Raw genomic sequence first — 16351 nt, 5'->3', positions numbered from 1 at the left:
ATAGCGTGCTCAAGATGTACGCCTTTTTCATCTTAAAAGAAAAAAAGTGCAGTGACGGATCACTTGTATTAACTAACAAGATAGGCGGCCAAAAGTGTCAATGAATAAAAATGAATGGTATTTAAGTATGAATAGAGTACATTATTATATGTGCACACATACACTAACACGCTAAACTACGCTATTAGTGATACGGTATTGACGAAAGAATTTCTTGCCGCGATTGTAGCGTTCTATATGACGAAAAAGCTTCACCAGCAATTTGATATGTACGTAATGTTATTTTATTTCAATGTTTTTTTTTTATTTTTACCTTGAATTAATTGACACTATGTGTACTGTTGTGTAAAAAGTTTGTCACTATGTAAAATTTCCAACGTTCCACTTGACGACGAATAACTGCGTGTAAATCTCGAGGAAATACCTAGAAAGTACGTTCCAATGGATTCTGTAGTGGTGCAGAACATACACATTCACCAAAGTATAAAGTGCAGTATACCATTATAGACAGTGAGTAGAGCTAGTGGGCGTTTTCTGTTGGCAGCCCTCCCCTACCGTTCTCAGGCAATCGCCATCGGCGCGGCAACACAGTTGTCAATAGCATTTTTAAAGTAGTATTACGCAACGAGAAATTGACTTTTATTGATAGAACAATTTATATTTCTTTCATATTATAAAATAAATTTTGAAATTTTCTCTGAACGTTAACTTTTGAAATGTGCTCAATTTTAATTATAAAATTGAATTTTTAAATAATCTACATCACATAAGTACTACAGTAATTTTTTTTGAATATACTTATAACTTGTTATACCTTTATTGCATGCTATTGTAGATATTCTTTTACTGGTAAACCAATTATACTTCAGCCAAATACGATAATTTGTTTGGTTTTGGTATCACACGATTTATTGACATACGACGCGATATATGAAATGTAGCTTTCAATATTTCTTCTTGCGAGGTTTATAGAGGAGAACTGGAAACCAGAGGTGGAATGGAGAGAGAATGTATATAGAAAGATATCGAGTCTACGCGTACAGCTGGTCGATAACTTTGCACATAATATTGCACTCGTATTGAGATTCTATTGTGCCAAACAAACTAGTATCCTGCTTTATTTGCACTATCACGATGCCTTTTCTGCAGAAAAATTATGTACGTTATATCTTTCTATATATTTGATAACATATTGATTTTTTAGTAATGCTATCGTGACTTGCTTCAAAAATTTTAAAACATGTGTATATATTTGAATTCAACGTTGCTTTCTCATCTCTGCAGTTTGTCATTCTAACGGATAATTATTTCATAAATACCCTATCGAATTCAACATACACGTAGCAAAGTTACAATTTATTGTTAATTCGATGCGGCAACTTTAGTCGAATTCGATTCTGTTCCTCCGATGTCTCTGATGTTTTGTTACGATTGGTTAAATAAATAGAATCTATTTAACACTGTTAAAAATGTTTCATCCCTCGATGCGAGGTTAACCGCTGCCTCGATCCACTCCTAGTATGCTCAGTGTTAGTGCGCTTCGCGCGGTTGAAAACGAGCGCAAAAGCACGAATCAAATTCATAGATTAATACAATTGGTTTAGGTTCTCTACTGCGAGCGTGGATTAACCCTTTTCCTCCCAAATAACACAAATTTTTTCTTAACTTTCATCCTCATATCTTTTAATGAAAAAATCGTATGAAAAATTTATCAAGCATCATATCTTGTAGATTTTGACCTCCTCTTTTGAATGCCGTTGACAAAATTTACCTAAATTGTAAGCCGGAAACGTTATAGGCCGGTTTTTCGGAAAATTCACAAATTTTTCGCGTTTTTTTTCTAAAAAAAGTATATTTTGAAATGGAAAAACTTTGCACACACTATTGGAAACACTGTTATCGGTGTTATAGATGTCTTTTCTTTCAAATGCCGTTGGATTTTTTCCAAAATTCAAAATGGCGAACACAAAATGGCGTTTGAAAGGAAAAATTTTTTTTTAAACTTGACGAATTTTTTCTCCAAAACTATCAAGTTTAGTGAAAAATTTCTAAGAACAAAAATGTCTTAAAATTAGTCAAGAAATACTCTCAAATTTTTTCAGATTTTTTTACAGCCAATTTGGAAATTTCGATTTTCCACGAATTCGAAAATTAACTCTCTCGCCTAAAGTCCTATCGCGTCGCGATCAGGAAAATCGACTTTTAGCGAGGGTAGCAAAAAAAAATAATTGTTAGACTTGAAATTTTTTAATATTTTGTGAAACCAATTTGAAAAAAATGTATACTAGGAATAAAATTGATTAATTTTTTACTCAAAAACTATTGACACAATAAAATAATACATAATAACAAAAGAGTCTTAAAATTTACCAAGGAGTACTCTCAATTTTTTTCAGAATTTTCCGAGTTAATTTTCGAATTCGTGGAAAATCGGAAAATCGAAATTTCCAAATTGGCTGTAAAAAAATCTGAAAAAATTTGAGAGTATTTCTTGACTAATTTTAAAACATTTTTGTTCTTAGAAATTTTTCACTAAACTTGATAGTTTTGGAGGAAAAAATTCGTCAAGTTTAAACAAAAAATTTGTCCTTTCGAACGCCATTTTGTGTTCGCCATTTTGAATTTCGGAAAAAATCCAACGGCATTTGAAAGAAAAGACATCTATAACACCGATAACAGTGTTTCCAATGGTGTGTGCAAAGTTTTTCCATTTCAAAATATACTTTTTTTAGAAAAAAAACGCGAAAAATTTGTGAATTTTCCGAAAAACCGGCCTATAACGTTTCCGGCTTACAATTTAGGTAAATTTTGTCAACGGCATTCAAAAGAGGAGGTCAAAATCTACAAGATATGATGCTTGATAAATTTTTCATACGATTTTTTCATTAAAAGATATGAGGATGAAAGTTAATAAGGAAGGAGGAAAAGGGTTAATAAGATGTTAAACGGGCGAGCATAAAGCGTTAGACAGACCAATCTCTTACGCACCTTTTGGTCGAGGAGTTTTCATGCACGTAATGACGCATGATCCTGTTGGCGAGTGAGAGAGAGAGAGAGAGAGAGAGAGAGAGAGAGAGAGAGAGAGAGAGAGAGAGAGAGAGAGAGAGAGCAACGGTAATCGCAGGTTACCAACTCGTCGCGCTTGTGACGCAAATAATTCTTGCCTATAACAATGCTGAGGTGGTCTGGAGGGCGTGCGAAGGCAGTCGGGCGATGCTGGGTGAACTGCCGAGTTCGAACTTCTATTCGTGGCGTCCGGAGAACGACGACCTGGTTGGCGAGACCCTTATTATTCGCAGCGCCGCCGGGCGTCCAGCTCTCCACGAACGCACATCAAATCGACTACTCACCTCACCGTCATCCGTATCAACACTCACGAATTAAAGCGCACCAATAAACAGTCTTCCCGGTGAGAGCAACGAGCGGCTAAAAACAACGACCGACATCCAGAAAAATCGGTGCTCTCTAGTTTACCGATCAAAGCAATACTTCTGTTCTTAGTCGTGTGCAGCTCTCCTCCTACCACTGCGCGCACACATGCTTCTCTTCGATGTTCCCGAATTTTCGGCCGGTCTCTCTCACGTTCGCGCTCGCTATTTTCCATTGCGTGCGCGCCTTAACGAATATCTATTCATTACAGTGCATAATTATCGAATGCTTATTTGACTGCTTCGAACGAAGCCTTGCAGTCCATAAAGTCGAAATATAAGCATTGTTAGCATTAGAGATTCTTAAAAGTCAGCAACCAAATGTCTCTCAACTAATTATTTACATATCACTGCATTGCAAATAAAGTATGATTACTCCACTACTATTAACAAGCAGTTATTAGTACTTACTCCATCGCGTGCTATGAGCAAAGCTCGGCTAATTTGTAAAGTTCCCATCAGAAGTAGATTGTTGTGAAACAAGAGGACTCTTGCTTATTGCTACGCGAGTGTCATGTAATGAGATCTTATTTTCTTGATATCTCCGCGACACTATATGTTTCAAGACTAGTTTTTGCACGATGGGTAGCAAGTTTTGCTAATAGCTATAGAAATGAGAAAATGTGCTCCTATGCAGAAGCTCATTTACTAATAGATCACAAATTGGAATCGCAAATGAAGGGAGAGAAATATCATCTGCGCGTCATCGTTACACGTACTAATTGAAATAATAAGTACTGTCACATTTCCTCTATCATGTTCTTAAATATAATTGCTTTGCCCAGTAATTTTTATAAAAATCAACAAGTTTTCATTGCCCAGACGAACATAAATAATAATTATCTAGGATTTTCTCTTTTGAAAAATCAGAACGCTATATGCTTTTTCTAACATACATAATTAGGTTTTTTCAATGCAACAACTTTTTAAATCATAGCTAGTTACTGAATGCTGAGAAAAGGGTAATACAATAGCAATAACGGCATAAGATCCAGCCATCGGTTACATACACATTCTTCTTTGAGTTTATATGAGTTATATTTATATACCCAAATAATAATTATTGCGATTTCATATTTTCTTTATGATCTCCGCTTGTATTCAAATTCCTCAAATATGTTTTAGTCGAGCTACGTATAAGTCATAACATCTGGTTCCAATAAACTCACGAGCTATCGAACCGATCACTTTTTTTCGAAATACACTTTTCTTATTAACGTTGAACTTGTTTGTTTGACAAAAATAATCTCCAATAAATGTGTTGCCGTTCTCCAGAAATGTGCTAACATTTTATTTTAATTATTGATTGTCCATGACCTACGAACACATGCATGCGTTGTTCACTGTAGTAAATTCTGTGATTCTTGTCCTTTATGGATACATTGTTCACTATAGTAAATTATGCGATTCTCTTCCTAACAGCCCATTGATTTTTTTAGCAATAATTAGCTATAAGTGTTATTTGTTAGTATAGATTTTTGAAATTCTGAAAGTTTCAGGCACACAGAAAAAGAAAAAAAAAACTTAAAGCAGAAAATGAAAGCAAATTTCAACAAATCAAAAGCCTGTTATTTCACTTATTACTTGCGAAATAATGAATTTATAATTTGTACTAATGACACTTGATGAGTCAGTTTTCGAACTAAATTACAGGACGGATAAAGATCCTACGTATGATTTTTTTCCTTCTTCTTTTTGTTTGTTACATAAACTCATTTTCAAGACATTTTTAGTGATGATAATTATATCCAAATAAATGTGAAGAAATAATGATTGAAAGAATAGTTTCATATTTTTGTAAATCAAAACTTGATTTTAAAACAATTAATATCAATGGCTCAGAAAATTCACTTTTATAATGCGGACTTTATATACAGAAGGCAGTCTTAAATTTATAAAATGCAGAGAGCTTTTGATAGGATATACTTAAAAAATAATAAAAACGTGAGATACAATGGTTTGACTGTTGACAATTTACTACAACATCTTGAATTCTTCAACTACGATTTCGGACTCGAAATCAGCGACCTGAAAAATCCCCTCACAACAAAATTAGCGTCAATTTGATGTTTTTTTCCACTTAAATTTCGGTAATTTCCAGCGTTTTGCTGCCATCTTGGTCATCGAAATTTTTCCAACTGTGGCAGGCACGTTGCATGAAAACTGTTTGATCGATTAATTCTTTAATTTACAAATAACCAAATGAAGTAAATACTTAGAGATTAAACTTATTACTTTTAAAATTAAGTTAATTTCAACAATCGTTTTTCAACAAACAAAATTTCATCAATCACTGAAATTTTGCGATAAAACATTTAATTGCTTTGCTACCATTAAAGTCAAATATAATTTTCAATTGTTTAAAATGTAAGTAATATATACTGAAAATTGTAAAACGATTCATTGAATAGTTTTTAATTTATTGGTTTTTTTTCTGTCGGATTGTGTAAAAACGAGTTTATATTTTATCATTTACATGTACCCCCGTCTAAAATGTTGATCAGAATATAAGTTAGTAATAAGTTTAACATTTATATAATTTACTTTTTAAGTTCTATTAGTTGAAAAAGATCATGAATTTTTCTTAATCTTGACGAGTGGCTTTTTTATAGATATAGGCCTTATAATTAAATAGATGTCATCTTTAAGCCAGAAAGACTTGTTTGAACAACTGTTTTTGAATATGAAAACAATATCGATTCTTTTTCAACCAATTTTCAGCAAATTCGTGACTCAGAAAATGTAGTTGCTATTTCAAGGACAGTGCCACCATGGAAGTAATATAACTTACGTGGCTCTACAAAAATTATCAATTTGATAATGTAACAAGCTTCGTTGTATCTCATTCAAATAGTTAATCAACATTTAATAAAATATAATGTGAATTAATACATGGATTTTCAACAATTTTCGTTACATGCTCAACTTTAGAGGTCTGGTATTTTTTCAACGATAAAATCATTTGCTTAAAAAGAATCAGATAAATAAATTAAATATTTAAAAACGTATAACCATGCTATTTATTAAAAAGTTCTGAAAATTGCCAAAATAATACTTTAAAATATTGAAAAATATCAATTCAAACATAATCAAAGACAAGTCCAATTTGGATTTACGACTCATAATGTTTAGACATGTTTACGAGTCACTCCAAGTGTAATCAGTGTGATAATATTAGTAACATAAAAATACATTCAAAACATAGGATACCTAGAAATTATCCTATTTAATACAATGCAATAAGTTTAAGGACCCAAAAAAAAAATTTTTTTTCCAGTGGCAACGCTGGCATAAATAAAAAGAACACTAAAAAACTTATAGAAATGATGTATGAACTGACAATAACAACAAGAAATACTAACTGAATCTGACTTTAACTAAACAAGAATAGTAATTTTAACTCAACTAAATAATCGACGTGATATTATAATCTAACTAATAGCTCAGTACGCTATTGATATAATATGTACACAATGAAACAAATCTCAAAAACAATCAAATAGTCCAGATGATGGATGTCACTGTTTTAAATAATAGAACTGATTGTTAGGCTGCCAGCGGTGATGTAGCTATATTGGTTAAAAATAAAATGTTTATCCAAGAAAACCAACTAAATACATACTACATAGAAGCAATAACGTATAAAATAATAATAAATAATAAAAATATAAATATATAGAACATTAATTAACGTATAAATATGGAAAACCTAAATAGGCGTAGGGAGACTAACTCCCTACAATTTTTCTTCTTGTCGATAATTTTAAGAGCCACTATACTACATGGGAATCTTATAAAACTGCCTCTAAAGGTCTAACAATAGTTGTGTTAATAAACTAAAAGAGATACAGTATCTCTAAACGACCTGTCATCAACTCAGTTTACCTGTATGACGGTGAAACCAGTGTGATTTATCTCAGTTTATGTAGTGTAAATCTAACAACAAACCTTAACTGATTAGTCCTAGATTACACATACGACAGTGATCACTTCTCAATTGAAATGAACATTATGTAATGTAATGAATAAAATAAACCACACAAATTTACATATAAATTTCATAAATCTATGAACAATACGAAAATCTAAATTCTTAAAATATCAGACAAACAAATTTTTATATAGATACATATATTAAATCTATTCACATTCATATCAATTAAATAATTACCAAACTCGAAGTGATAATTATAGGTACTGTAAAAAAATAGTATCTAATAATAGTATATAAGCCGACAACATAATAATGAATCCAACTGACCAATCTTTTTCTTGTAATATTTGCAAGGAATTCTAGTGATAATAACTATGGAATTTCGTGAGCATAAAAATATAAGTCTTGGACTAGATAATATTCCGAACATACTCATAAAACAATTATTGCCACATGAAGCAAACGAATATATTATGAAAATATGTAATATGATTTGGCAAAAAAAGTATTCTCAACTAAATGGCAGCAAGTAAATGTAGAACCAGTATTAAAACCAAAAAAAGATAAACTTGATAAAGAAAATTAGAGACGAATAGCATTCACTCGTTGATACTGTAAATTACTTGAAAAAATTTTTAATTACTACCACTATTTAGAAAAAAGAAAATAAAATTGTCACATAACTTCAAAGTGGGTTCAGAGTAAGGAGGTTTACCTACTGATTGTTTAGGTGTATTGGAAGCAAACATATGTGAAATCCTAAATAACGAACAAAGAAGTAGAAGCAATTGCCAGCGGTATAAAAAAAGTACATGATTTAATTTAAGGATTAATTTAAGGATATAAGGTTCTGGACATTATTATTCAACTTAAACTCACAGGAAATGTATATCGTTTCATTGAAAACTTCCTAAGTAATAGTTTTAATTATAATAAACAACCTAAAATAAAATGCATTCGACCTTCAATTTCATGTACGGCCTTAATTGATGATTAGACTATTTTTGTCAAATATAAAAATATCAAGATGAATAAAATCTTAATACAACAAAAATAATATTATAAATATAATATTATTATAAATATATTCAATATAACAGGATTTTAAATTTTCATAAATAAAACTAAAGCTATTATTTTTGAAAATTGCAGCAGAAATTGCGACCAATTACCACTAAATATTAGCAATCACAGAAAAAAATAGTTAAGGAAATCAATATTTTAAATATTATATTCGATAGTAAATTCTGAAAATTGCACATTATATAACTCAAATCTGAATCTGTCCAAAGAATTAATATTTTTAAAGTTTCGGCAGCCAAAAAACTGGGGAGCAAATCAAAGTACCTTGATTACTACATATAAAGTTATAAGACGGGAAAACGGCTGATTCTGTGAGTTAATTAGATCCAGGAGAACTGACTGGTTGTATCGCATATGGCTCAGCAACATAAAATATATTTAAAAAAGTTAGTTTATTCTAAACACGAGTTTGAGAATCACTGCAAAAGTGTACAGAACAAGCCCAATAATAAGTACACTAAGGGAAAGCAACGCGATCCCACTCTGATTAAGGAGAAAACAACTAGCTATAAATTATGTAGTTAGGATTTAAATCAACACAAGCAATCAAGCATACAGTTATAGTAATAAGAAAGACTCACCTACTAACAAGAAATTTATCGAACAACTACACATCTCAAAATCAATGTAAGCCGTTAGTCATACATATAATTAATATTGAAAAGCCCTGTGATGCAAGGAATAATAAATTTGTGATAAGTGACAGATAATCATTATCTGAATTAAAAACATGATACCTACGCTACTAACACATATTGATATCTAGCATCATTAGAAATTCTAATACACAAAACTATTAAGAGTTAATACAACAGCAATACTAAATATGTTATACCGATGGACAACATTCAACTAATTGAAAAAATAGAGTCAAATAAAAGTAAAAGAGCAAGGGTTAATAATATCATGCAAATTTCAAACACTGACAATATTTTGATCACCATTGTGGTATTCTGAGAATTAATCATCAAAGAACTTGGAGAAGATGAAGATCTAGCCGTCAAATTAAACTTCTCTAGCAACAATCATTCAATTCAATAAAGAAGATTATAAGATTTTACGAATAAAAAAAATCAACGATGAGTGGAATGCAATTTGGATAAATAATAACCCAATAAATATCTTACAAAATATAAAAAACAATGCATTTAATCATAGCCTAGAAACTAAATTGAAGAAGAGATCAAATGTTTTAATAATACAACTTTGTTAGTCAATTTCTTCTATAAAGTTTTAAATAATAGTTATATGTTTAATGTAAACTAAATCTTTAATAGGTTTGTAAAATTATAGAGCTGATATTGTACATCATACTAGGATGTACATAACATTTTAAAACTGTTGTCTTAAGAGAACGATGTAGTATTTAAATAATATTTCTTAATGTGACCATTACAATAAAATTGGTATTAGAAAGACTTCAAAAGTTGTAAGATTATAGTAAGAGAAAGAGAACGAACTAATTTTTTTCCAAAGAAATTGCAATTATGAGGTTGTGAATCAGAACTTCAATATTTTCTCAACCTAGTGATCATTAGATATATTAAGGATCGACATTATATTTTGTTTATAAATGCGATATATGCTTACTTTAAAGTATGGGTGGTAACGATCAAACGAGCAATCTCACGTTGGAAAATATTAGAAATTCCTGGATTTGAATTATCGAAAAAGTGCTAAATTTTCACGTATGTGTGTTTATGTGTATGTGACTAAGAAAAAGCATATTATTAAGATAACAATTACAAAAACTGCTATTGTAAAGCCAAGTTCTAATAAACATCTTACGATACTAATACAGAAAAAAGTATCTTTTTAATTTGTAATTACAAATTTCATCGAAAAGATCATATACATACTCATTTTAATGTAATGAAATATAACAAAATTCGTCAATATTTCACAATTGCACCAGAAAATGTTTTTTGAATTCGTTCCCATCTTTGAAATTCTTTCGTATTTACCATTTTTTATTCTTGTATTCTACAATTTTCATAAATTGTATAAGCAATTATATTACTAATTATTACTGATAGTATTTTTTGTTCCTTTTAAAATTTATAAAAATTTTAGAAGAAACAAAAAATACCATCAGTAATAATTTATAATTGCTCCGCCACCGCCAGATTTTTAGCTGACTTTATCATAGTGAATCTTAAGATTTCATCAAGATATGAAGATGCGGCACGCCCCTCTTTTTGCATAATTTTTTACATTGCATGGGATTTTTTCAGCAGACTTTAGTTTGATATTTACGGACGGTAAAATTGATATTGAAAAAAGTGAATTATGAGATTTAAAAAAATTGAACAAGTAAATAAGATCGACAAATAAAGTGATACATTTATGATTACACAGCTTCATTACAATTATTAATACATTAACACAATATTTTAATATTTATTATAGAAATATACTGATGTGTACTTAAAATAATACAACTTTTATGAATCTATTTCTTCTAAAAAGTCTCAAAATTTTAAATAAGAGTTATATATTTAACGTAAATTAAATCTTCAAGGGTTTTGTAAAATTATACAACCGATGTTATACATCATACTAAAATATCTATAAAAGTTGAAAACCGTTGTCTTGAGAGAATGATGTAATATTTGAAAAATAATTTTTCTTAATGCGACTATGACAATTTTTGTGACAAATAAAAATATTAAACACGTTATTCAATTTAGATTCTCGCGACAATCGCGGATGGTGAAACGAGGCTTTTGTAGAAAACACTGTATTTAGTATAATGAATCATTTTTAAATATTTTACTGTATCCTTAATATTATATGTTTGCAACGTTTCCCGTATAAACAACTGAAATACGCGGCGACTGTAACATCAGTTCATTGTATTGAACGTCAGCGCTTTATACCAATTTTGCCGGTGTAGCTATTCTTGGTACTACAAAATACATTTTACAAAAGAATTAGATACTATTTATTTTCAATCAGAAAACAAGTAAAGTTTTCGTAAATCAATTGTTCATGTATATTTGAAGTGTACTCTTACAATATTCGTATCCACGTAAAAAAGTTTTGGTATAGTTGGATATTGTTCTCAACGTATCATTCAATCTTATGCAGACAACACACCTATCTACATGTATTTTGATAGACTAAATCCAAATTTGAGGTTGTATACACTCAATATTCCTGCACATAATTAATGTTATGCTTTCAAAGCTGAATTTATCTATATACTATTGGGTTAAATGAAGGCTTTCCTTAAAAAAAGGAAAAAAAATGTGGGGGTGTATGGAAATTCAATCCATAACATTAAATGTAAATAAGTGTATTTTATCAAAAGTACAAACCACTTATTTTCCCTCTGTGGATTCCCGCAATGAAAATGACTCAGATTACATATCATTTTTAAGCTAACTATGCTTCATAAGTAAAATGTTATATTACAATTAATATCGATCTTGCTAGCAGTCCTGAGATTGACACATATAATCAAACATAGCCAAATCAAAAAATCGATTTAATAATTTTCTGGTATAAAATAATGCGGACTACTTGCCTCCGCATTTTAATTAACTAACTTGTGCATCGTAGTCAAGAATTATCACACCTATAACAGATATTTTATAGATTTTTTCTAAAGTGATATATTTATGGTAGATACTAATCCCAAGTTTGAGCCGCTCACTCAGAAGTTACTTATTTAGACTTGTTATTTAATATATTTTAGGATAGTTAAGGGAAAAAATATTATTATATAAGTAAATTGCAGGACATTAGAAAATTTTTCATAACTTAATTAACGGGAGGGAACTGCCTTGCCGATGAAGCGAGACAAATAAAAAAAAAAGTTGTATTGTACGTTTCCGTAGGAGGGAGACTCCTACTCATATCTTTGACATTTCGATGAAAAAAACTGTATACAGTGCTGTCTGTATGTAGAATAAATGTATGACTTGGTAATAATTTTAATACACATAAAACTAATTTTAATACCAATAAAAATATCAACATTATTTTTATTATTATGGTTTATTCAAAACTTCCTGTTCGAGTTCTTAATCATGCAGACTTGAAAAATAATATTCAAATGTAAGATTTAAATATACATAATCATCTAGAACGTAGAGAAGATTAAATTTTCGCTAATGTTAATAAACTGAAATTAATAAAATCAAAAAAGAACTGAACCGTCACACACATATATATTAGTTTACATTATATTTTCTTCGCCACTGAGAATACTACCCTTGGTTATTTTGTTATTAAAATTATTGAAGCTAACTTCAAATAATCTTAAAATTCATAGCTCTTTTAGTTTCAGTTATTGAGTGAACGGACCAATAACCACATACAATTGCAATATCTTGCAAGAAATTAGTTACGATCAAATTACCATACAAATTTTAAATGACAATTTCCATCTAGAATTGACAGCGTGACATGTTCTTAAATTGGTTTACGTTTCCACGACCGTCATTTATTATAAGGGGATACAATATTTATTTTTTCATTTTAAAAGTACAATACTGCCGACGGGGTACGTACACGAAACTTGAAGTTGTTCTTTCTTTGAAGATGAAGTAAAGTTATGACTCATCAAGATAAAAAGCAATAAAGTCCTTTGAAATATTTAATGTGGACATTTTACTTCTTATTTTCAGATTTTTTCAAATAATTTTTTGCGCATTTTTTCTTGATTTAACAATGACTGCAGGCAAAATTATTCAATGAAACTGTTTCTATTCTAATTTATTAAATAACAAACAGTCTAAGATGGATTTCTGGTAAAAATTCTATTTTTCTATTTTCATATTTGGTATTCTGAGACTGACTATATACAAATTCTCTTTACAATTTTTCAAACTCATTCTATAAGCACATTAAAGCTTTTTTCAAGCCTCTATTCCAAATGTTTCAAAGGCTTATTTCCCGTAATTAAAAAAAAGTCTGCAATTGTTACTAAAAGTTTTATAGTGGAATTCATCTGAAATTGAAATAACCATAAAAACTTTTTATCTTCAGTTTTATATAGTTTACTTGAATTTGCTGTTTTAGCCCTTTTCATAACGGGCATAGAGTATTTACCATTAAAATAAAAAAAGCTAATCAAACCATTCATACAACACATTTATCATTGTTCAAAACAAAATAATGCTACTAGGGCAAAATCATTCTTAAGATGTACTTTTTATAATGCGCTGTAAATAAATGGCTAAACTTGTTATTAAAAATTTGTAAGACAAAAGACTAAGGAAGAAGAAAGACACTTCTAAAAAGGTACGAGACAGGTACAAATAAAATGAGAAGAAGCTAAGAATAGACGAAGAAAAAGAATGGCAAAAAAGAAAGAAGGAAGGAGGTAAGCGAGCGAGAAGTAAACGAGGAGTTGGTGTGAGGGAGACCCCCCAGGGTTCCTCGCACTTTCCCACGTGCGGGTGATCCCGTTTCATCCGCACCGACGTGACGCGGTTTAGCTCCTCCTTTTGCGCTAGCGCGTTTTGTCAAGGACACGATAGTAAGTCGCGCTCGCATAGGCTTAACATGACTACAGACCTTGAGCTAATGTATTACAAAATTATTTGTCACTAAATTACAATATATAAATGATCAAACTAGTCCATAATCGATATAAAAATTTGGCTTCAATAAATTATATCTGTAGTTTTATATCAATGATTGAATTTTGCATGTTCTATATCAGTGAAGTTGCATATGATTATAATTAGACGATTAGATTAAAATACAATATTTTATGCTTTGGAAAAAATATTGTTTACAGTATAGATTAATAATTAATAGAATTGAAACAGAAAAAAATCATTCTTGCCTGGAAAAGAAATAAATACTAAACAAGTGAATTGAAGATACATGAAATGGACGATTCTTTTTCTTATTGCGCAAGAATTGGAATTTGAAAAAGTTATACTATTATATTTTAAATTATAGCAGTTTTGAATAAGTCTGGTAATAACAAATTTATAATCAACAAAAAAAATACTTTCACAGCGGATTGAGCTCAGCAAGTCAATTTAACTCATTCTAACCTTACTATTGTAACTTTGTTCTGAAATACATCTAATTTTACAAAAAAAAATACTACCACTACTTTAAAAATGAATTTATCTATTGCTATCACGTTCACTGATGGAACTCATAACAGCAAGAATTGATGGCGAGTAATGCAAGCCTCTTATTTTGCAAAAAAAGATACTAAGGTAGTCGTCTTACGTAGGAACGGAAAGTCGTTTGTGTAAGAGAAAGAGAAGAAGCGAAAGCAGAAGAGAGGGAGATAGTAGGTGGGTAAGATGGTGGGAGGAATGAGGGAGAAAGAAAGTGAAAGAGCGAAAGAGTCGTAGACAGAAGGGCAGATAATACTGAGGTCGCGACATCGTGACCACCATGGTCACCCTTAATTTACATACTGTCGACTGTCGAACTAAAGAATCGCGTTTAGGTTTTTCTTTTGGAATACCATCATACGGCCGACAAAAGAAAAGAGTACAAGCAACAGAAAACTCTGATTCTGTTGCTCTATATATGTGCACACATACACACACACACATACACACACATAGTACGTCGCTGCTCTGCGCCCGAAAGCGGCGCCGCTACATTATAGTATAGACACCCCATGACGTATAACCGTGGTGAATACACTAGTCCGCAAGCGCTCAAAGCTGCAGTCTGGTGATTATTGTTTCGAATGCAATTTTAGACCGGAATAATGATAAAAAATTGTATTCTTATGGTTAATCATTTAATAACGGAGTTCTCATATTTCTTATCAAATAAATTTAATATTGATTGCTTAATTTATGTACAATTTATGACAAATTTAAAACAATGAACTTGTAAATTTAATACAGTCTACTGTTGATAAATGTATTGGCAATACAATTATTAATAACTGTAGTTATAATTATTCAAGTGGAAATTAAATGACAACATTTTATCAGTGTCAGATCTATCTAATAAAAATTGACAAAACAACAACGTTTTGAAAAAAAAGTAAGCCTTCATGGAATTTTACCACTCCAGGACAAGTCACTAATGGTGGCAATGCAAATCATAAAATTTCTATATATAAATGTACATACGTTGTGTTCATGTGTATTTATGAATTAGGAAAGTACTTCCCGCCGCGTGATATAAACAATGTATGTGCATACAGAAAGTGTCATTGTAAATAATAATAAACTTGAAACTTAAAATACTTTTTTAATAATATTGTTTTTCAGAAGAAATATTATAATCAATTAACAAAAGCTGTGTTTTGATAATTAAAATTGAGCTCAAAGCATTGAAGATACAATTGTCGGAACTCTAATGTAACACAACAGTATTTCTTTAGGCAGAACCGTCAATTTATTTGCTAGGGAATCACGACAAATATTTGTAAACGTTATTAATGAATTCTGATACATTTCTGCTCAATTAGTGTCCACATCTGTCAAAAAACGTTTTCTTTTACGTATTTAAAAATCATGCAACGAATATATATACGCGCATGCGCGCACACACAGGCAATACACAATTCGAAAAATATATTTTTGTACTTTACCTGCTTTTTTCAATAAAAATCTCCAAATACTGTTCAAAAGAAGAACCACAACGTACGTTATAACATAAGCACATTCAGTCAATTCAGCACAGTCGTCCTAACACAATTTTTGCAAATCCGTAGTCCAGCTTCGTGGTCGTGAATATAGAACTTTATACAAGTTATCTACTCACATAAACGTTCAATGACCGAAAAACCGCGCTACTCTACTCCGACAGTAATCGGAAATAACACTCTCAGTTGCATTTGTCATTAATTTATATTGCATAATTGCAGCAACACACTATGCGACGCGCGTAAATCAATTATAATTCAATGAAACAATCGGAGAAAACACAAATTTGTGGCACGGGCAAAGACGTCCGTATTCGA

At 30.6% G+C, this 16351-nt stretch overlaps 1 protein-coding gene across 1 annotated transcript in view; it reads right to left on the bottom strand.

Annotated features, from left to right (window-relative positions):
• Positions 1-16059, bottom strand: part of LOC131664969 (ubiquitin-associated domain-containing protein 1) — a 36264-nt gene extending 20205 nt beyond the window's left edge. The window contains exon 1 of the mRNA XM_058936504.1: positions 15980-16059. The gene's annotated coding sequence lies outside the window, so the exon portion shown is untranslated. The remainder of the gene's footprint in view (positions 1-15979) is intronic.
• Positions 16060-16351: the final 292 nt, after the last annotated feature.

The sequence above is a fragment of the Phymastichus coffea genome, unplaced genomic scaffold (assembly GCF_024137745.1).
Source record: "Phymastichus coffea isolate CEN01 unplaced genomic scaffold, Cenicafe_Pcof_1.1 PCOF00047, whole genome shotgun sequence".
NCBI classification, from domain to species: Eukaryota; Metazoa; Arthropoda; class Insecta; order Hymenoptera; family Eulophidae; genus Phymastichus; species Phymastichus coffea.
This window is presented reverse-complemented; position numbering and strand designations above follow the sequence as displayed.